Source organism: Castanea sativa, chromosome 5 (assembly GCF_040712315.1).
Source record: "Castanea sativa cultivar Marrone di Chiusa Pesio chromosome 5, ASM4071231v1".
In the NCBI taxonomy this organism is placed as follows: Eukaryota; Viridiplantae; Streptophyta; class Magnoliopsida; order Fagales; family Fagaceae; genus Castanea; species Castanea sativa.
The window spans coordinates 76,432,646-76,456,107 of record NC_134017.1 but is presented as its reverse complement, the minus strand read 5'-3'; the positions used below and the strand labels follow the sequence as shown (position 1 = coordinate 76,456,107).

Here is a 23,462-nt window from a genome sequence, read left to right as displayed (position 1 = left end):
TTCGGCTGCCCCACTTGAGTTTTGCATCTGAACCATGTTTTAAACATCGTACAAAGTAGACAATATCTTTGGCTGTCCATATCCTTATTTTGTTTTTTTTCCTAACATCGTACAAAATAGACAGGACACCGAAGCATGTTCCATGTGTTTCCTTTTTGATTGTCTTCTCTATAATCTATTCTTCTACCAAACGAAAATATGACCCACAAGAAACATTAACCAACTTCAAGAATTAATGGACTACTACCTAGTATTGTTGCTGATACTTCCCTTTGTGTGAGCATCAATGCGTGTGCTCACCTTCGATCTAGCAAGCCAGACTCTCCCCCTGGACCCCCCAGTGCCTCACCCTTTTCCAATCATTGGTAACATCTTGGAGCTTGGCAAATTACCACACCAAGCTCTTGCAAAGCTCTCCAAAACTTATGAACCCTTAATGACTCTCAAGCTTGGGAGCATAACCACCATAGTCATTTCCTCTCCAAACTTAGCTAAAGAAGCACTTCAAAAAAATGACCAAGCTTTTTCTAGCCAAACCATTCCAAATGTGCTCCATGTATTCAACCACCAGTAAGTTTCTATGGCTTGGATTCCCACAAATTCTAAATGGAAGAACCTTAGGAAAGTTTCCGCCACTCAAATATTTGCTGCAAAACCTCTTGATGCCACACAAGCCCTTCGACAAACCAAGGTACAAGAACTACTTGACCATGTTAACCAAAGTTGCAAAACTGGTGCAGAGCAGTGCTCACAACAGTCCTTAATGCCATATCAAACTCCTTTTTCTCTATTGACCTGGCCCAATATGACTCAAATCTCCCCCATGAGTTTTAGGACCTTGTGTGTGGTGTAACCGAAGAAGCTGGAAATCCAAATATCGCAAACTATTTTCTAGCGCTTCGTTTGATTGACCCCCAAGGTGTACGCAAAAGGACAAGATTTATTTCTCAAACTTATTTGGGATTTTTTATGGTATCATCAATCAACGACTACAATTAATAGCTTCATCAAAGGGTTCTCATAAAGAAAGCAACGATGTCCTAAATTCACTCGTCAGTCTCACTGAAGAAGATAATTCAGAGATGAGCCTCATTGATATCAAACACTTTCTTCTGGTAATTGACTACTTCATTAAAACTTTGGTTCAAAGTAAGTGCTCTATTTGATTCTCAAAAAAAAAAAAAAAAGTAAGTGCTCTATAATGACTCATGCCTGTTATTCTAACCTCACCTCCCCTTCTCTCTTCCCTGTTATTTACCTATTAAAAAACGAATAAAAATATTGAAAAGTAGGCTCAAAAATTAGTTTTCTAGAAAAAAAAAAATGTTTTGTGAAGAAAAGCTTCGTTCTCAATCAAATATTATTTTAACTCATGGTAATAGATCAACAACTTCTAGAGCTGTAAATGAATCAAGTTGTTTATAAATAGTTTGAGACAAGGAATCATTTAAATATATATGGATTTTCATAAGGGGGATTAATTTCATAGGATTTCAACTTTTTATTATTGTTTTTTCTTTATTTTAATTTTTTTATGTAATTTTTTTTTTTTTTTGAGAAGGAATTTTTTTATGTAAGTTATGAATTTTTTTATTCTTTTGAATTATTAATAAATTTTCATACTTTTAGGAAATAAGTTAAATCTTTCATGGCCACTTGGCATTTTTTTATTGTGACAATGTAGTAGCTCCTCATTGTTAATTATTGATAGTTTCATGTCAATTTATATCATCGTAATTTTGACAAAAAAAAAATTAACGGATGCTCTGAATGCATTAATTTAGAAAATATTTTTAGAAACTTTTTGTGAGAAAAAAAAAATACAACTAATAATTTTAACAGCTTTGTATATTTCTTATAAAAGTATTATTAAAACTTTCTTAAAATAGTTCATTAACAAATAATTTAAGAGCACTTGCTAGCCAAACCTTTTTCATAATAACATATATACATTTGCCAAATATACAATATTTTTAAGATAGTGCCAAATATATAAGGATATGGACAGCCAAAGATATTGTCAACTTTGTACGATGTTTAAAACATGGCTCAGATGCAAAACTCAAGTGGGGCAGCCGAAGATAATATCGACCATTCATTTAAGATCCATTTTGCCAAATATACAATATTTTTATTTGTAATGCACATGTATGTAATCACCATTTTCGAAAGTTATTTGGTGCAATGCAAATCACTATCTTGAAAATAATCAAAGTCTATTATTTATGTCTTCAAACAATTCACATATTTGTGAATTTCAAAGAACATTTACAGCAAGAATAAATGTTAATCACTCTATATGACCAGTTTCAAGATAGTGGCTTGCATTGCACCAATTAACTTTCGAAAATGGTGCATTGCATCACTCTATATGACCAGTTTCCATCCTCTTATAGCTTCAACAACTTAATGCCTAGTTAAGATCTTGTTAGTTTGTGGGCCTTAACCTTTAGCACAACATTAAGGACACAAAAATTTTTATAATTGTTGATATTGTTTGTTGTTATTAGAGTAACATAGCCATAAAAATAGGCAAGATAGTTCTAGGACTTATTTATTGGCGAAATTGATGCAATTTCAAGAACAATGGTGATGGGAATATACACGAAATTCCCAAATCTATGAGATGCAAACTTAGAGAAAAATATGTGTCAAAGAAAAATAATCACACACAAGACAGTATTTATGTGGTTCGGCAATTTTCCTATGTCCACAAAATTGCAGGGATTTCAGTATTCTCAGGGAAAAATACAAAGTGCGGCGATACAATTTTCTCTCTCAAAAACAATATAAAACCCTAATCTCCAAAACAACAGTTTTATATCATGTACAGAATTTTTATATAAGCGCTACGACTTGGGCCTATTAGCCCAAGCCTCCGTTCCATGGACTAAGCCTCAAAAAATCTCCCATTAAAAACTGTAACAATATTATTTCGGGCCTAGTCATAATCCGAATCAAACACAACTAAGCTCCACAAAACCCAACAAGTCTCCCACTTGGAGACTAGTTCAATGACCAACATCAACCACAATCCTCCAAAGACAATCCTTATCACTGCAACTCATTCTCCTGTCCTTAAGCTAGAAGACCAACTGAAACTGCACACAGCTTCAGCTTCTTAATAGTGACACCCTTAGTCAACATGTCTGCCAAGTTTTTAGATTCACGAATCTTCTAAAGTATTACCAGTTTATCTTCAACAAGGAAACGGATAACATGGTATCTCATTTGCATATGCTTCGACTTTGAATGAAAAGCCAAATTTTTAGCAAGAAAAATTGCACTCTAACTATCACTGTGTAGAATGCCCATCTCTTGCTTCTTATCCAATTCATCCAAGAAGTTATGCAGCCAAATCATCTCCTTTCCAATTTCAATCGCTGCAATGTACTCAACTTCTGTAGTATATATAGCAACGATATTTTGTAGATTTGAAGCCCAAGATATAGCTGTACCACCCAAAGTAAATACAAACCCACTAGTACTCTTTCTACTATCAATATCACCTACTAAATCAACATCTACATAACCCTGCAATTTCAAACTTGCACCTGTGAAGCAAAAACATGTATCTGTTGAAGCTCTTAGATACCTCAGAATCCACTTGATTGCCTTCTAATGCTGCTTTCCTGGCCTACTCATGTATCTACTCATAACTCTCACTACATGTGCAATGTTTAGTCTTGTACACACCATAGCATACATCAAGCTGCTAATAGCTGAGGCATAGGGCACTTTTCTCATATGGTCCCTTTCTTCTTTTGTCTTCAGTGACTGTTCTTTACTTAGTTTGAAATGACTACCCAAGGGTGTGCTCACTAGTTTAGTTTTATTCATGTTGAACCTACTGAGAATCTACTTCACATATTCTGCTTGTGAAAGCTTTAATACACCATTAGCCATATCTCTAGTGATTCTTATACTAAGGATTTGTTTTGCAACTCCCAAATCCTTCATTGTAAACTATTTTGACAATTGCTTCTTTAGATTATTAATCTCCTCAGTGCTAGACCCTGCAATGAGCATATCATCCATATACAATAGTAAAGTAATATAAGAATTGTCAAAGAACTTAACATAGCAACAATGATCAGCTTCACATCTCTTGAACCCAGTTCTATTCGTAAAACTATCAAATTTCGTGTACGATTGCCTTGGAGTTTGCTTTAGGCCATAAAAGCTCTTTCTCAGTTTGCAAACTAAACACTCTTATCCCTAAACAATAAACCCTTCTAGCTGACTCATGTAAATGTCTTCCTCCAAGTCACCAAGAAGGAATGATATCTTCACATCTAACTATTCAAAATGTAGATTCTCTACAGCCACCATTCCCAGTATTAGTCTAATTGTTGACATCTTCACAACTGGAGAAAATATTTTTGAGTAGTTGATGCCCTTCTTCTGTTGGAACTCTTTGACAACTAATTTGACCTTGTAGCATTTGCTACCATCATGCTCATTCTTTATTCTATATACCCACTTGTGTTGCAAAGCCTTCTTTCCTTCTGGCATTTTAGTCAGTTCCCATTTTTGATTCCCCAACAAAGAATCCATCTCATCCTTCATGACTAACTTCCACTTGCTTGAATTTTCATCTTGCGAGGCTTCATCATAATATTCTAGCTCACCACCATAAGTCAACAGCAGATAATTTAGCACATGTGAATTACACCATGAAGGTCTAATGATCTTAGAAGATCTACGGACTTCAGCTACAGGTGTACTCTGATCTACCTGTTAATTTACATTCTTCTTTTCTTCTTCACCCCTTTTCTAGACAGTATTTTCAGTCAATTCATCTAAGTTGACAAACTCAAATTTCTTTTGATCTATCTCTATAATATCTGGCACTACAGTTGATCTGTCCTTGTACATACTTGTTCATTAAATATCACATTTTTGCTTCTGATGATTTTCTAGTTTTGTTCATCCCAAAAACGATAGCCAAATTTCTCATCACCATAGCCAATAAAAAAAACATATTTTAGACTTTGCATCAAGTTCACTACAAGCATCAAAATCAATATGAACATAAGAAACACAACCAAAAACTTTTAAATAGAAAAACTTTACCTCTTTATCGCTCCAAACCTCTTTAGGAACTCCATGGGAACTAATAGTCCTCGGTTTATCAAGTAAGCTGCAATACTAACAGCATCGGTCCAGAAATTTTTTGGTAATCCAACATGCAACCTCATACTCCTAGCATGCTCATTAAGAGTTTTGTTCATGTGCTCAACCACACCATTCTGCTGTGGTGTCCTAGGAATGGTCTTCTCCATCTTATTTCCATGTGCAACACAATACTCATTGAACCTTCCATCTATGTACTCTCCTCCATTGTCTGACCTCAGACATTTTACTTTCAAATTTGTTTTTGTCTTAACCATGGCCTTCGACTTCTTAAAAGTCTCAAATACATTAAATTTATTTTTTTAAAAATAAACTCATACTTTTCTGCTTGAGTCATCAATGAAAGTGATGTAATAACTTGAACCTCCAAGGGATGCAACCAGAGAAGGCCCCCACAAATCAATGTCTACTAACTCCAATTTTCTAGCCTTTAGTGTCCTACCAGTTTTCAAGAAGCTCACCCTTTTCTGCTTTCCTAAGATGTAGCTTTTACACATATCAAAATTAATAGACTTCAATTCTGGCAATTTCCCTTCTAACAATAACATCTTCATCCCTTTCTCACTCATGTGACCAAGTCTACGGTGTCATAAACTTGCATCAATACCTACTTTAGCAACTGCAATTGCTTCTCTAAACTTGAGGTCATATACAAAGTACCAGTTTTCTTTCCATAAGCCAATACCATGGCTCCTTTTGTAGCCTTCCAAGTACCACCAACAAATAGTATTGCATGCCCTTCATCATCAAGTTGTCCAACAAGAAATCAGATTCCTCTTTAGGTCAGGAATATGTCGAACCTTCTGCAATAACCAGATAAACCCACTGGGCAGTATAATCTAGACGTCTCCCATACCCACAACATCCAAGGCTTCTCCATCAGTCAAATACACCTTACCAAAATCTCCTCTAACATAGTTTTGTATGATTTCTTGACGTGGAGTGGTATGAAACGAAGCTCTTAAGTCCAAAACCCAATCATCAAGTGGACTATCTGCAACAAGAAGTAGTACATCATGTACCTCATTTGTTATAACATTAGCAAAATCATCATCGTTCTTCTTCTTAGGGCTTTTGCAATGCATCTTAAAGTAGCCAACTTTGCCACAGTTTCAACATTGTACTTGTTGGCTAGATCTAGATTTACTTCTATTCTGATTGGAATTTCTGGATTTTGATCTGCCCCAATTTGAATTTTTGTCATTACCTCTATCTCTTGTCTCCAAGGTTTAAGGCAGAACTAAATCTTGAGGATTCACCTACATCTCTTTTGCGAATCTCCTCAACTAGAACTAGATCTCGTATGTCATTATACTTCAGCTTTTCTTTTTCAGTAGAATTGCTTACTGCCATTCTCATAACCTCCCAACTATTTGGCAAAGAAGCCAAAATGACCAGTGCACGAATCTCATCATCAAAATCAATTTCTATAGAAGACAGTTGATTTGTGATGGCACTAAATTCATTCAGATGTTGTGTTATTGATGCATTCTTGGCTTTTCCTACATACCAGACAAAGCCTTCATCAAATCTACTATTGTCTTCTACATAACATTGTGTGCAACAGACCTTAACAGAGTTAATCTAATTTGCAACTTCCTCCCATATAGGTAGTCCTCAATTTGCATCCTCTTGAAATCAAAGTTTGTGCCATCGAATTTTCCTATTCTAGACGCCTTTCATGTTTCCTCTGCCATTGCTCCCACTCAAGCCTAACCCTAGGCTCTAATACCACTTATTGGGGGGATAAATACCTTGGGGAGATTGCTTGAGTAATTAATATAACATATAGAAGCATACTTTAACCCAAAAGGCCTAAGGCCAATGAGTTTATGCTCAATTATGTTATATTAACCACTTATTCTTATCATTATTATTTAATTTAAAACTTTACTTACACATATAACCCAATAGGTTTTACTACATTGAACTCAAAAATTGATGTGTTATCATTATAAAGAGACATATTTAGTTACGAGGTTGTTAACGTTGACCAATCAGATTTATTATTGTATCAATTTATAAGATTTATACCATAAAACTTGTAATACATTTTCCATTTTCTTTCACTTATGTTTTTTCTTGTGTCAAAAAAAATGTCAAACCACGTTTTTGTTAGTCAAAAATTTTGACTAATAATATGCATAAGAAGACTGGCATTTGCCATATTTTTGACTAATAAATATGCATAAGAAGACTGGCATTTGCGTATGGCAAGCTAGATGTGACTGGAGTCTACGTCTCCAGTATCATTATGATAGATGCCTTTGACGAGTTGACAATAACTTTGACCTTCATGTATTTAGTTTACATCCACATTCATGCCCAACTTTGACTTTGCCTCCGCAATCTACTATCAAGTCATTCAAAAAAAAAAAAAAATCTACTATCAAGGTACTCGAGCCTGGTGAGCTCGAGTACCGTAGAAATAAAATGAAAAGCATTTTATTTATAAAAGGTACTCGAGCATGTTATACTCGAGTATCGTGTTGCATGGTACTCGAGTATACCAAGCTCGAGTACCACATTATTTTTTTTAATCGCCCAATTTCCACCTCAGCAGTGCCACGGTGGCAAAACTTCTAGGAACTCAAGTGTCTTAAACTCGAGTTCCAAATGGTACTTGAGTTTACCAAACTCGAGTACCATAAAAGTGGTGTTTCCCTATTTAGTTCCGAAACAGTGTTTTTTTGCTACAAATTTCAGAAAAAGATGGTATTTGGCCATTTTGGCCCCAGACTCTATTTTAGATTCTCAAAATTTATTTTATTTATTTTCAACTAACCCAACGTGGTATCTATTTTTAGATACAACTCATTAAAAATATAAATTATAATAACAAATAATATTAAAAAAAAAAAATTCAGTTCCTCTCTCTTCTCTCCAATCTTTCTTTTCTCTCCGCCTTTTTCTCTGTCTCTCCAAACCTCAGCCACACTCAGCCACAAACACCAAATCCACCACCACTAAAATTACTCCAAAAACAAACTGCCACCACCAACCACCCATAGACCCACTGCAACACCCACAAGCCCACAGACCAACTGCAACACAACACAAATTTGACCTAAATCCGTAGCCACCTCCGTAAACCCACAGTGAACCCATCCCCATCACCACCACAGCAACCCTCCACTGCCACCACCATGAAGCTGCAAATGCACTGATACCCACAACAAAAATTCAAAGCAAAACCAAAACTTACACCCAATCTAAGAGGGAGAATCGGAACACCCACAAACCCACTACCACCAAATGGCCACCCACATGTGTAGCAACCTCCATAAACCCACAGTGAACCCATCCCCACTAACAACACATCAATCCCCCACCGCGGCCACCATGAATCTGGCATCAATACCCACAACAAAAATTCAAAGCAAAACCAAAACTCACATCCAATCTGAGAGAGAGAATCGGAGTAAGAGAAAGAAGGGATCGGAATAAATAAAGAGAGACAAGCCTAATTTGTCCTACATCAGGATCTTCCTATCTTCTTTTTTTTTTTTTTTTTTTTTTTTGATAGGATCCTCCTATCTTTGATAGCTTATTCACGCTCTAGAAAAGGTCATCAAATATATGCATCATCTTTGAATAGGTATGGATCCCACACTATTGTAGTATTCTACACAATAAAAAAAAGAATGATATAGTATCTTACGTGTTAAAAATAACAAAGTCCAAACCTAGTTGAGGCCCATTTGCAATAATAATTGGTGCTCAAGTAAAGTAATACCTAATTCTATTTGGACTAATATTTTAAGCTAATGTATTTGGACTTAAAAAATATGGGAATTTTAACTTCTAACTATATACGGTGCATCAATACGAACCAGAAATAAATATTTTGTTTGGTTGGCAATGCCTTATTGCTTGGAGCTCAAAAAGTTGTCTATAGCTTACATAAGTTTCTTATATTTTTCAATTATTAGTTTATGAGACTTGCACTGTAATTATAGATTTTTTTTTTTTTTTTTTTTTGGATAGAGTTTAAGCTTATGGCGTTTGCTTCCAATAATCACATTTTTTATCATCAGACCAAGACATTAATCAGTTTTTAGTGTAAGTGGGAATTAAACCTCAGATCTCTTATGTAATGATCAGGCAGCAATTATAGATATTTAGAGGTCAAACAAAGAGTACAATCCACTAATTTAAGTAGGCCATATTCACCACCATTTATATTTTACTTTTGGATCACCAGGTACAGAAGGAGAATAAAAGAATTATTATTTTCACTTTACATATACGGGAGCTAAACTATCTTGGAGAAGTAATAGAAAAACCAACTAGAAAAGTAGCCCGCATCTCAATTACTGAATCTTATGACAATGACCAAGTTTAGATTTTTTTTTTTTTTACAATAATAATTTAATAGTTACAACAATGGGGAGGGGAATTAAGAACCCCAATAATCAAGTTAAGGTGCATACAGCCTAATTGTAAAAATATAAGCAATAGCACCAACTTACATATGTTCTATAATACAAAGAGATTAAAATGTTATATTGTCCTACAAATCCTTATAGAAGCTATTTAGATGCATCTGACTAGAAGCTTTACCTTTAAAGTCTATTTGGATTGTGGGGGAGGGAGGGAGAGCAAAGTAGATTTGATTGGAAATTAGCAAATTTCGGTCAACTCTACTCTCCTTCCCCTCCGTCCCCCTCAATCCAATACGCTATTAGCGAGCTTCAACCTTAGTTATTATCACATCATTTATAGAATAAAAGCCTCCCCCTATGTCTGATCCCAAATCATTGATAGATCTTCTAAAAATAGAAGCAGGTTGTTTAGGAGAGGGAAGAGTTGTTTCACTACTCAGCATGAGAATAACTACTAACATTGTTTGTCAATCCATTGCATCTTCTTAAACATGTAAGAGCCCAATTTGAATGCATCTCAAGACTTCATGGGAAACAAATGACTCATTTATTGATAAATCAACTATATCTAAGGCTTTTTCTTCTCTCCATAGTTCCTAAACCCGTGTGGTTTGTAGCATTATCCATACGAGTTTGTATTATAAATGCAAATGGTAAAGATTTTTGTGTTCTATTACTTACATGCCTTTTTAAAGTTTGGGAAGGGTGATTCTGATAAGAATCGTTGTTCTTCTTGTCACTTATGATCTCCAACAATATGATACCAAAATTAAAGACATCTGACTTGGTTGAAAATTTCCCAAACATTATGTACTCTGATGACATATAACCACTGCATGTGAACAATATTAAAGATAATGTTAAAGTTTGCATATGCCATTATTTTTTGTTTATGTGGCATGTGTTTGTTTGATACTTACTATGTTCCGACAACTCTAGTTGTCTCATCTTGAATTTGATCCCCTTTGAATATACGGGCTAATCCAAAATCCGAAATTTCGGATTTTGGGGTTTAGCTCAGCGTCTAGTAAAACATTGTTGGCCTTAAGATCCCTATGAATAATTCTTAATCTTGAATCTTGATGAAAATAAAAAATCCCACGAACAATCTCAATGATGATTTCAAAGCGTTTACTCTAATTCAATGATGAACTTCTTTTATGATCTACAACAAAAGTTTTCTCTAGTGTACTCAAAACACGTGGTTTTATGTACTTCAAAAATATTCTTTGAACATATGTAATAAAGCAAAATTAGACAAAATGAATGCAATAGGTCTTTAGAAACAAGACATACCAAAAATGAAGGAGTCGAAGCTTTTTTTGGGCATGTACTCATACATCAACATCTTTTCTTCCTCCTGAATGCAACAGCCATAAAGCTTGACAAGATTTCAATGTTGAAGTTTTCCAATCAACATAACTTCATTTTTGAATTCTTCTACTCCTTGTCTTGAACTCTTGCCTAGCCTTTTTACAACTATCTGTTGTCCACTAGATAATTGACCCTGAATTCATGATTCAAAATTAAGCTTACTAATAAGTCATAAATATTAGTTTTAAGCAATTGAGTTCATGAATTGTAATTGTACTTTAAAAACAGAGCCAAAACCACCTTGCCTAAGTTTGTTGGCCAGAGAAAAATTTTCAGTAGCAGCAACTATGCAACTTAGATCAAAAATCAATAAATCTGGATATGAACCACTATCCTTAAGCTCATTACCATCCAAAGAGCCTTTGGTACTGGTAAAATTATTGGATTGATTGTGCAAGCTTCTCTTGACTGTCCTAAAACATATTGATAGATATTGCTCACTATAATTTTACTATTGACCACTTATATGCGTCACAAGGAGGATTAATGATGTATATGTGTGTGTGTGTGACAATACAATGGAAGCGATTTTGTTACCTTTAGTTTTCCTTTCCGAACGTCTCATCCTCCTCCATCTTTATCTCTTCAAAGCTAGTCGTGAGCCTCTAGAGCTTTGAATCCTTGACAACCTTAGTCTCTTCATAGATTGTTTGGAGGATGGTCCATGCTTCCTTTGTAGTTTCAGTGGATGATATTTTCTTGAACTTCTCATTGGCCACTGCACTAAATAGGGCATTCAATGCTCTGTTGTTAAAGTTTGCTACTTTGATCTTGGCCTCATCCCAATCAACTGGCGCTTCCTTTAGCCTCACCCAGCCAATTTCCACAGCTTGCCAGACTTTCTCATCTAAAGACTGTAAGAAAGCTCTCATGCGTACTTTCCAGTATGCATAGTTAGTGCCATCAAATAAATGAGGTATAATAAGAGACTATCCTCTATCCATGACAAACATGGGTCAATGGATCACACAGCAAAAATTAAAACCTAATCAGAGTGTGCCTACTCTGATACCACTTGTTGGATTAAAATGAATTGTCCTCTTGCAAATTAATTAATTACCCAAGTTAATTAATTAGATCAAATTACATGTGATAGACCAAGAATGTATTGACCCATTGTGATAAATTAACCAATTGATTTAGCCAAGTTTATTAATTAATTCAATTAGCATGCAAAATGTGTGGTAGCACAAACAAATCACCAACTAAGTAAATATGTAGCGGAAAATAAAATTGACACGGTGATTTGTTTACAAATGAGGAAAACCTCCAAGGAAAAAACCCCACTGGGTCATTTTAAGGTCACCAATTACGAGAATCCACTATTATCACAACAAGCGGTTACAAGTAAAGGAATCTCAGTACTATATACCAACCTACAGTTGAACTCTTGCCCCAATACATAATTGGACTTGTTCTGTAGTGACAATCTCTCCCTTTCAATGCACGGCTCCCAGTATATGACTAACCAATAGATGAGTAGATCCCAATACGCAACTTAATCACCAACTTGAGAAAGATGTTGGCTACAAAGTTCTTCAGTTCATCAACATGATGAAGATCACGAAGCTCCTTGGTCACAAAATCCAACGGCGTACAAATGTAGTAGCTTCTTCAAGAGAAAGATGAATTAGGGCAACTTCTATCTCTGGTCACAATTTGCATGAACAAAACTTTGCTTCACACTTGTGCAATTGTGCAACCTTAGATGGCCCTTAAAATAATCCTTATATATGTTTAGGGTTGTGAGAAAAAAAAAAAAAAAAGCCTAAACATGTACTCACAGATTGGAATGAAATTAGAACTGAAAATCTAATTTTCATAAATCTAGATAGATAGCTTATCTATCGAGTAGCTGTCGAGTATTAGGCCAAAGCTACCTTTTCATCCTTGATAGATTCTATCAGTCAAGCTAGCTGTCAAGTTTTAAAATCTAGCACTTCTTTACTTGATTCTTGGACAGATTTGCATGGCTTTAATACTTGAACTTGAAACCTTGTTCCTTGAAGTATTAAACACATCCTAGATCTACCCAATTACAAGTAAAGTGCATTTTGTCAAAGGATTAACCAATTCTATATTGACATATGTTCCTAACATGATTCACATATGTCCTAAAAACAGTCAAGAGGTATCAAGAAGCTATCAAGATTGCTTAAAAACAGTTTTACTAAGAAGAGAAAACACATAAATAAATGCAATCGAACATGCTACTCAACCAAGGATCCAAACAATATTTTAAGCTCTCAAAAGCATCTCTCAACAAGAAAAATGTCATGCATTTAGATCCAAAACACACACACACTAAACAAGTCTAACCAATTTTATATTTTAAAAACAAGCTAAAACAGTTTAGTGAGCATACATTAACACTAGTATTCCTTGTGATGACCAAATCACATTGTACCTGCACATGTATCAAAAGTAGCAAGAAATATTGCGTGTTATGTGTGAAGAACATTGCAAGATTGTATAAGTGTTTTTGCTATGCTAAGGCATACAGATTTCATTTCATGATTGGCGGACAATAGTGATGAGATGATTATTTCTGCATTTCTCTTAGGATTTTCTACTCCTATCCATCAAAAATAGTGATATGAGTGTTAAGTACAAGATATTACTTAATCTTACTCATCACAAACACTAGCCACAAAACTCACTTGCTTAGTTATGCATAGAAATGCACATCTAAGTTACAAGAGATACAAAGTTTAGAAAATTTTGTTTCAATGGCCATCCAAGGTACACAAGTACTAATGTATACAAACGCATACTGTTTTTGTATTTTTCTGATTTTTCAATTTTTTTTATTTTATGAAAAGACAAAATAAAGCAAAATTGAAAACAAACAAACAAAAACATGTTAACCAAAGCAATGCATAAAACTAGACTGACTCAAAACAAGAAAGCAAAACACATAAGCAATGTAAGCAAAAATAAAGAGGGAGAGAGAAAAAAAAGTGACAAAATCACTTTGAGCATTTTTCCTTCCACGCCTTGGAAGAACCTTTCCTTTTAGTGAACCCTTAAATCGGCGAAATGGGGAAAGAATTGCAACCGTTCAAGTTCGAAATGAACATGAGGGTTTTGAGTAGATCTCCAAGAGGAGCAAGAAAGGATGGAAATTGATTCTGGTTTCCTGATGAGAATATACCGTTGCTCTGTTGAGTGGCTAGCCACTTAGCAACTAGGTCAAGTATGTCCGGATGCTCCATAGTGATGGTAAAGATGCTGCTTCTTCTGTTTAGGCTTTTGGGTATTGCACTTCTTAGCCCTAAGGTGTTTGGTTTATTTCTTAGTAAGCTTAGGGGTTGCTCCTAAGATAGATTTACCTTTGTCTATGTTTTCACTAACTAACACAATTTTGACATCATAGTTCTCAGATTCAACATTATTAGCAGGTGAAACAAAAACAGTAGTACTGGAAGAAGCAATATTAGGAGAAGAGAAATCATACCCTAAACTAGTTCGATCAGAAACAGAGTTCTGAAGGCTGAGCATTTCATCTAGCTTTGCACTTGAAGTCCTCTCAAGCTGAGCTCTGACTTGGAATAGCTTTGCCTCAAGCTTTTTGGTCTTCTCAGCCAAGAAATTATTTTCAAATCTCAGTGCTCCAATAGTCTGATTGGTTTCATCAAACCTTGTGGAGATTTCTTCTCGTTCAAGCTCCACCTCACTGAGCTTCTTGGTGGCCAACCTATACAACTTCTCATGCTTATCGGAGACCTTGTATAATTTTGGATAGGCTGTGTGTATGTCATCTTGTTCATCCATCTTCTCAAACGTAGACTCCACCAAGTCTTTTTCTTCATCCACATCTTCTACAATCCCCTCAGTAGGATTGACAGTGGTGGTGAAGGCATTCAGAATTCCATCATCCTTATTTTTGAAATCATCCTCAAGTCCAGTGTCACTCAATGTAGTAGCAAGTGCCTTGCTCTTCCCAATGATCTTAAGATACATAGGGCGCTCTTGTTTCATGTGATCGAATCCTTGACATCTGAAACACTTGGGTCCCAAGGGAACAGTGTACTGACCACCATCCTTAGCATCCTTCTTCCCTTTATCTTGGCCCTTGAACTGAGACGAACTGGACTGCTTGAAGTCTTTATCAAATCCTTTGGCATTGGCATTCTTCATTAACTTTTTGAACTGCCTTGTAATGTAGGGTTTCATTTTAGAATCTTCATCATCAAAAGACTCATTGGTGTCGCTGCTTTTGGCATTCAGTGCCATGCTCTTGCTCTTGCTCAATTTCTCGATCCCAGATAAACCCAACTCATATGTCTATAGATTGCCGACCAGCTCTGTCAAAGGAATTTTATCAATATCCTTTGATTCCTCAATTGTGGTGATCTTGGCATGAAATCTTTCGAGTAGAGATTTGAGTACCTTTCTAATAATCTTGGGTTCGAGAATGGTTTTCCTGAGATTAAAAGCTGAGTTCACTATGTCCTTGAGCTTGACATTGAACTCATCGAATGACTCATCCTCCTCCATTTTGATCTCTTCGAAGGTTGTAATAAGCCTTTGAAGCTTCGAATCCTTGACAACCTTGGTTCCTTCATAGGTTGTCTAGAGGATGGTCCATGCTTCCTTTGCAGTTTCTGTAGACGCTATCTTCTTGAACTCCTCATTCGTGACAGCACTAAATAAAGCATTTAATGCCCTGCTGTTGAAGTTTGCCACCTTGATCTTAGCATCATCCCAATCGGTTGACACTTCCTTCGGCTTGATCCAACCTATCCCCACAACTTGCCACACTTTCTCATCTAAAGATTACAAGAAAGCTCTCATGCGTACTTTCCAGTATGCATAGTTATTACCATCAAATAAAGAAGGTATAATAAGGGACTATCCCTATCCATGACAAATAGGGGTCAATGGATCACATAGCAAAGATTAAAACCTAATCAGAGTGTGCCCACTTTAATACCACTTGTTGGATTAAAATGAACTAACCCCTTGCAAATTAATTAATTACTCAAATTAATTAATTAGATCAAATTACATGTGATAGGCCAAGAATGTATTGACCCCTTGTGCTAAATTAACCAATTGATTTAGCCAAGTTAATTAATTAATTCAATTAACATGCAAAATGCGTGGTAGCATAAACAAATCACCAACTAAGTAAATATGCAACAGAAAATAAAGTTGACACGGTAGTTTGTTTACGAATGGGGAAAACCTTCAAGACAAAAATCTCATCGGGTGATTTTAAGGTCACCACTCCTAAGAATCCACTATTATCACAACAAACAGTTACAAGTAAAGAAATTTCAGTACCTTATATCAACCTACAGTTGAACCCTTACCCCAATACACAATTGGACTTATTCTGTAGTGACAATCTCTCCTTTTCAATGCACGGCTCCAAGAATGTATTGACCCCTTGTGCTAAATTAACCAATTGATTTAGCCAAGTTAATTAATTAATTCAATTAACATGCAAAATGCGTGGTAGCATAAACAAATCACCAACTAAGTAAATATGCAACAGAAAATAAAGTTGACACGGTAGTTTGTTTACGAATGGGGAAAACCTTCAAGACAAAAATCTCATCGGGTGATTTTAAGGTCACCACTCCTAAGAATCCACTATTATCACAACAAACAGTTACAAGTAAAGAAATTTCAGTACCTTATATCAACCTACAGTTGAACCCTTACCCCAATACACAATTGGACTTATTCTGTAGTGACAATCTCTCCTTTTCAATGCACGGCTCCAAGTACGTGACTAACCAATAGATGCGCAGATCCTAGTACGCGACTTAATCACTAACTTGAGAAAGATGTTGGCTGCAAAGTTCTTCAGTTCATCAACACGATGAAGATCACGAAACTCCTTGGTCACAAAACCCAACGGCTTACAAATGCAATATCTTCTTCAAGAGAAAGATGAACTAGGACAAATTCTGTCTCCGGTCACAATTTACATGAACAAAACTTTGCTCCACACTGGCGCAACTGTGCAACCTTTGACAGCCCTTAAAATAATTCTTATATATATTTAGAGTTGTGAGAAAAGAAAGCCTAAACTTGTACTAAAGGATTGATATGAAATCAGAATTGAAAATATGATTTTCACAAATCTCGATAGATAGCTTATCTATCGAGCAACTATCGAGCATTGGGCTAAAGCTGCCATTTAAACCTTGATAGATTCTATCTGTCGAGCTAGCTGTTGAGCTAGCTGTCAAGCTTTAAAATCCAACGCTTCTTTAGTTGATTCTTGGACAGATTTGCATAGTTTTAACACTTGAACTTAAAACCTTGTTCCTTGAAATATTAAACACATCCTAGATATACCCAATTACAAGTGAAGTGTGTTTTTTCAAAAGATTAGTCAATTCTATATTGACATATGTTCTTAGCATAATTCACATATGTCCTAACAACATGCAATGGCGTAGTAGCACAAACAAATCACCAATTATATTAAATGCAGTGGAAAATAAATTTGACACAGGTGACTTATTTACTAATGGGAAAAACCACAGAGGCAAAACCCTATAGGGTGAATTTAATGTCACCACTCCCAAGAATATACTATTATCAATCACAAGCGGTTACAGTATAAAGAACCTTACCAAACCCTTTGGCCTATCCCAAAATATCAACCTACAGTTGAACCCTTATCCATATACCCAATTGGACTTGTATTGTAGGGGCAATCTTTCTGTTCAATGCACGAATCCCAGTATGTGACTAACTCCACCAACTTGAAGAAGATGTTGGCTGCAAAGTTCTTTAGTTTATTAACAATGAAGATAAGGAAACTCCTTGGTCACAAAACTCTTGGCGTAAGGACACAATAGCTTCTACATAGAGAATAATGAACTAAGGCACTATTTGTTGTATTCTCTTTTTGCATCAACTTATGACGGCCTTTAAAATAATCCTTATATATGTCTAGAGTTGTGAGAAAAAAAACCCTATACAAATATACAAGCCTGGGCTGGAATTTCTGATTTCATAAGTCTCGACAAAAACAACTTGTGTCGAGCTTTTGTCGAGCTTCAACATTAAATCTCGATAAAATTCTTTCTGTCAAGATTTTTGTCGATCTTTAATGAACAGCTCTTCTTCACTTGCTTCATAATCAAATCTTCATGGCTTTAACACTTGACTTGAACAACATGTTTCTTGAAGTCTTAAACACATCTTAGATCTACCCAATTACAAGTAAAGTGCATTTTGTTAAAGTATTAGCAAATTACATAAAATATGTCCCTAACATTCTCCCCATTCGGCAATCTGTGACAAAACCACAATAAAACAAAAAATCATGAGAGAAGTCTTAAATCACTAAAATCTTAACCACTTGTTGTATTACAAAAAATAAATAAATAAATAAATAAATCTAACCCTAACACAAACTCTTGAAAAACTTTGCAAGAAGAGAGTTCATGGCAAAATAGACTTTCACAACCTGTCTTTTTGAAACACTTAAACTAAACTCATCCAGGCATCATGTGTAAAACAAAAATAAAGATTGCGTACATAAAGAAACATATGTATGAAAAGAGAAAAGAAGCAACACATTTAGAGGAAGGTGAATAAAATGAACATACATCATCATCATATATAAGAAAAGAAAGTACAATGTATGTCATAATAAAAATGGTCACAAAACTGGTGTACAAGAGGCTAATGTAGCTAAAAAGAAAGAAAACTACATATAAACCTCACTACATCCCTCAAACCTATACACACTCCCCCTAACAAAAAAAAAAATGTCATATACTAACTCTTCTCCTAAGTACAAGACTACTCTCAACCCAAAACCACTCTCCCTTTTTGTCACGAATGACAAAGGGCAAGTCATTGAGAGGTCGTCATCACCGAAAGAGTCAGCATCATTCTCATCATCCTCATCATCCGCATCATCTACAGAAGGAGAGGCCTCGGGACGCTCTAGAGATGGTGAAGAAGCAAAGCCAGCCATGCGAGTCTATCTGCGGGCTATGCGACTGATTCGGGTGTTTATTTGACACATCTCATCTGTGAGATAGTCAAGACGACCACCAAAGTTGGCCTCCATCCGATGAAGCTACCATGATGGTGAAGAAAGGAGAGAGAGGAATGGGAAAGTGAAGATGCTGAAGGATCCATGTGATAGCCGAAGGGAAGATGAGCTTATCATGGGTAGCAGTGTCTTGATACACATCTAGAATAGATGTGATGAAGTGAAAGGGAAAATAGATGGTAAGATCCTCCATCAAGGAATGAAGAAAATGAGCATGAGGCTTAGTGATGGAGTTATAGGGAGACAATGGTGTGAAAGTGAATGTCATCACCATATTAAGGAATCTCAGGCCTTTAGCAAAACTCGAGCATGGAGTGTTTAGCTTACCACCCCATATGGAAGAAGTCTCACAAAAGTGAGAGATAAGCTCGTCTCTAGACACAATCTGTAGACGATCACAACCAGGGTAGTCAGGATGTGCTACCCTAGGAATGTGTAGTACCTCTGATATAAGATTCAGAGTAACTACGATTCGTGTACCTCGGAATATGATAACAAACTGAGGCATAGAGGTATCGAACGTCTCATCCTCTTCCATCTTTATCTCCTCAAAACTAGTCATGAGCCTTTGGTGCTTTGAATCCTTGACAACCTTAGTCCCTTCATAGGTTGTCTAGAGGATGTTCCATGCTTCCTTTACAATTTCAGTGAAGGATATTTTCTTGAACTCCTCATTAGTCACAGCACTAAAAGGGGCCTTCAATGCTCTGCGGTTGAAGTTTGCCGCTTTAATCTTAGCCTCATCCTAATCAGCTAGCGCTTCCTTTAGCTTCACCCAACCAATTTCCATAGCTTGCCAAACCTTCTCATCTAAAGACTGCAAGAAAACTCTCATGCGCACTTTCCAGTATGCATAGTTAGTGCCATCAAATAAAGGAGATATAATAAGAAACTGTCATCTATCCTTTTTTTTTTTTTTTTGACAACGACTGTCCTCTATCCATGACAAACAAGGGTTAATGGATCTCACAGAAAAAATTAAAACCTAATCAGAATGTGCCCGCTCTGATACCACTTGTTGGGTTAAAATAAATTGGCCCCTTGCAAATTAATTAATTACCCAAGTTAATTAATTAGATCAAATTATAGGCAATGGCGTGGTAACACAAACAAATCACCAATTATACTAAATGCAGTAGAAAATAAATTTGACACAGGTGATTTGTTTATGAATGGGGAAAACCACTGAGGCAAAATCTCACCGGGTGAATTTAAGATCACCATTCCCAAGAATCCACTATTATCAATCACAAGTGGTTACAAGTATAAGGAATCTTACTAAACCCTTTGGCCTATCCCGAAATACCAATCTACACTTGAACCCTTACCCCAATACCTAATTGGACTTGTATTGTAGCGGCAATCTTTTCGTTCAATGCACAAATCCCAATTTATGACTAATCAATGATGCACGAATCCTAGTACGTGACTAACTCCACCAACTTGAAGAAGATGTTAGCTGCAAAGTTCTTCAGTTCATCAACAATGAATATTAGGAAGCTCATTGGTCACAAAACCCTTAGCGTAAAGACGCAGTAGCTTCTACAGAGAGAATGATCTGGCTTGCATTCTTCTTTTGCATCAACTTGTGGAGGCCTTTAAAATAATCCTTATATATGTCTAGGTAGGGATGGAAATTTCTGCCTGATTCATAGGTACCTGGCTCGGCCTAACCCTAATGGGCCGTGTTTTACCCGGCCTGATAAAGAATAGGGTTAGATTTGAGTTTGAAAAAAAAAAACAGAGCCAAGTCCAGGTTCGGGTTTTTACAAAAACCCAGTCCAAACCCAACCCGGTTATATATATATATATATATAGTTACTAAAATACCTTTATATATACATATATATATATATATATATTGTTATAAACCCTAAAATTCCTATCCCTTATTTCATTTCAGGCTTTTTAGCTCACACCTCACACAGCCCGCTACCTGCCTCTCATCTCTTCAGCTCACCAGTACCACTCTCACTCACTCACTCACAAATTACAATCTTACTCACTCTCAATCTCACCGCCGGCCAACTACCCAATCACTAGCTTTTTTATATTGATGTACTCAGTCTATTTGTTTTGTTTTGTTTTGTAGCTAAATCAAACATCTTTGATTTCTCTTTGCATTTGCCAAAGTCTTTGAGAGGGGTTTTGTGAGTTAAATGCCCGGTTTTGTATTTGGTAGGGATTATGTAGCTAAATCAAACATTTTTTTTATTTCTCTTTGCATTTGCCAAAGTCTTTGAGAGGGGTTTTGTGAGTTAAATGCCTGGTTTTGTATTTTGTAAATCGGTAGGGATTTCGTTGCTAAATCAAACATCTTTGATTTCCCTTTACTTTTGCCAAAGTCTTTGATTTCAATCTTTTTTTTTGGTTGGGCCGCATATTGGGCCCAAATCTAGTTGGGCCAAACGGGGCCTGGCGGGGAAAATCTATTATTAACCGGGCCGAGTCTGAGTAATGATTCCAAGCCCGCAGGGCGGGTCCGAGTATGAAAAAACCTAGCCCGAATCTTACCTGTTGCCATTCCTATGTCTAAACCTATATAATAATTTAAAGTTAATGTAACATTTACATGTGTTCTATAGAATAAGGGTGTAAATTTTTTTTTCAATATTATTGAATATTTTTAAATTAGTTAACCAATACCAATTAGGTTTTTTTTTTAAGTCAATTTTAATAATATCTTTTCAATTTATATAAAAAAAAAATTATAATTATGTAATTTAAATATTTTATTTTTCACACACACACACACACACACATATATATATATATATATATCACTATATATTATTATTGTTGACTGTAAAATACATTTTTTTTATACAAAATAGAAATTCTACTCAGCCTAATTTAAGTGTATATGTGTGTAAAGCTCCCTTCTGGAGACTTGAACCTCAACCCTTGCCCCCAACACCCTACAAGCGCTTATACTTATAAAGTGACTATTTCACCAAGAGTGTACAGTGAATGTAAAATACATTGTATGTTCTATTACATAAAATACTTTTAAATAATAAATGCACTTTTAAATATTACATTTTCTCATGCATTGTGTGTGTTTGGTTTGCGACTAGTTTTTTATAATTGTCATTATGATTTGCTGTTATTAAAGTAACATTGGCCGTAAACTTAAGCAACTTAGTTCTCAAACACCTTTATTGCAGGACTTATTTCTTGCAGGAACTGACACAACGTTAAGCACAGTGCAATGGGCAATGGGCAATGGCAGAGTTATTACACAACCCAGAAAAAATGACAAAAGCCTAAGATGAGCTTGAAGAAGTCCTAGGTAAGGGCAGGCACGTCAACATCTCAAAGTTCAATTATCTTCGATCGAGCTATAGTGAAAGAAACCTTGCAATTGCACCCATCAGTGCCTTTTCTAATTCCATGTAAGGCTGAGAGAAATATAGAAATATGTGGCTATATCGTGCCAAAAAATGCACAAATAGTAATAAATGTGTGGACAATGGGACAAGACTCAAGCATATGGCAAAGCCCAAATTTATTTATGCTTGAAAGGCTTTTAGTACAAGACATTGATTACAAAGGCCAAGATTTTCAGCTCATTCCTTTTGGAGCTGGAAGAAGGATATGCCCTGGATTACCATTATCTAACTGAATGGTGCACTTGATGTTAGCTTCTCTTATTCACTACTTTGCTTGGAAGCTCCCAAATGAGATGAGGCCAGAAGACATGGACATGGCTGAGACGTTTGGGCTTACCTTACATAGGGCAGTGCCCTTCTGAGCTATTTCGATCAAATCCTTGTAACTTTGATTGTTTATTTTTGGCCCATTATGAATGTGAATTTGTCTATGTTTAATATGATGCCTTCAATATTAGGATTTTCCATAGGTATAGTAGTGGAAAACAATTATGTATCATACATCATTATTTTGTAGTTTTATAACGGGTTCTAATTAACTCAATTAATAAAGTTCTTTGTTGTCAAATGAGATTCAAATCTTACCTACACTTGACCAGTAAAAGAGAGAGAACACAAAGAAATTACGTGATTTTGCATGACAGAATGCATCCACATGATAAAGTCCCTAAGTGACTACATTGTTTAAATTCTCAATTGTATTTACAATGATCTCTAAGCAGGTATATACAGAGACCTGTAGCAATAAGTTTAACCATAGATAGATTTTACAATATAATTGGACCGCTCGAAGCATTAGACATATTAATCTCATAAAGCTGATACGAAAATATCTTTAAACGAATGGTTGATATTATCTTCGGCCGCCCCGCTTGACTTTTGCTTCTGAATCAATTTCAGAGACCCCCCTAGTTGCCTTATATATATAGACGATACATTTACCGTCATCGGAGCATGTATAAGGCAACTATTTTGTATCGTCCATATATATAAGGCATGTATAAGAAAACAAAATATCTTTAATCCTTATTTTGTTTTCTTCCAAACTTCGTACAAAGTAGATACTAGATAGGTTTGATAAGTTTTCAAGAATTATCATAGTTTAATTAGGACACCGTAGCAAGTTCCATGTTTTTCCTT

General features: G+C 35.6%; 1 pseudogene; it reads left to right on the top strand.

The window, feature by feature from the left end:
* Window positions 1–261: 261 nt before the first annotated feature.
* Window positions 262–22,708, top strand: LOC142635837 (cytochrome P450 76T24-like; annotated as a pseudogene).
* Window positions 22,709–23,462: the final 754 nt, after the last annotated feature.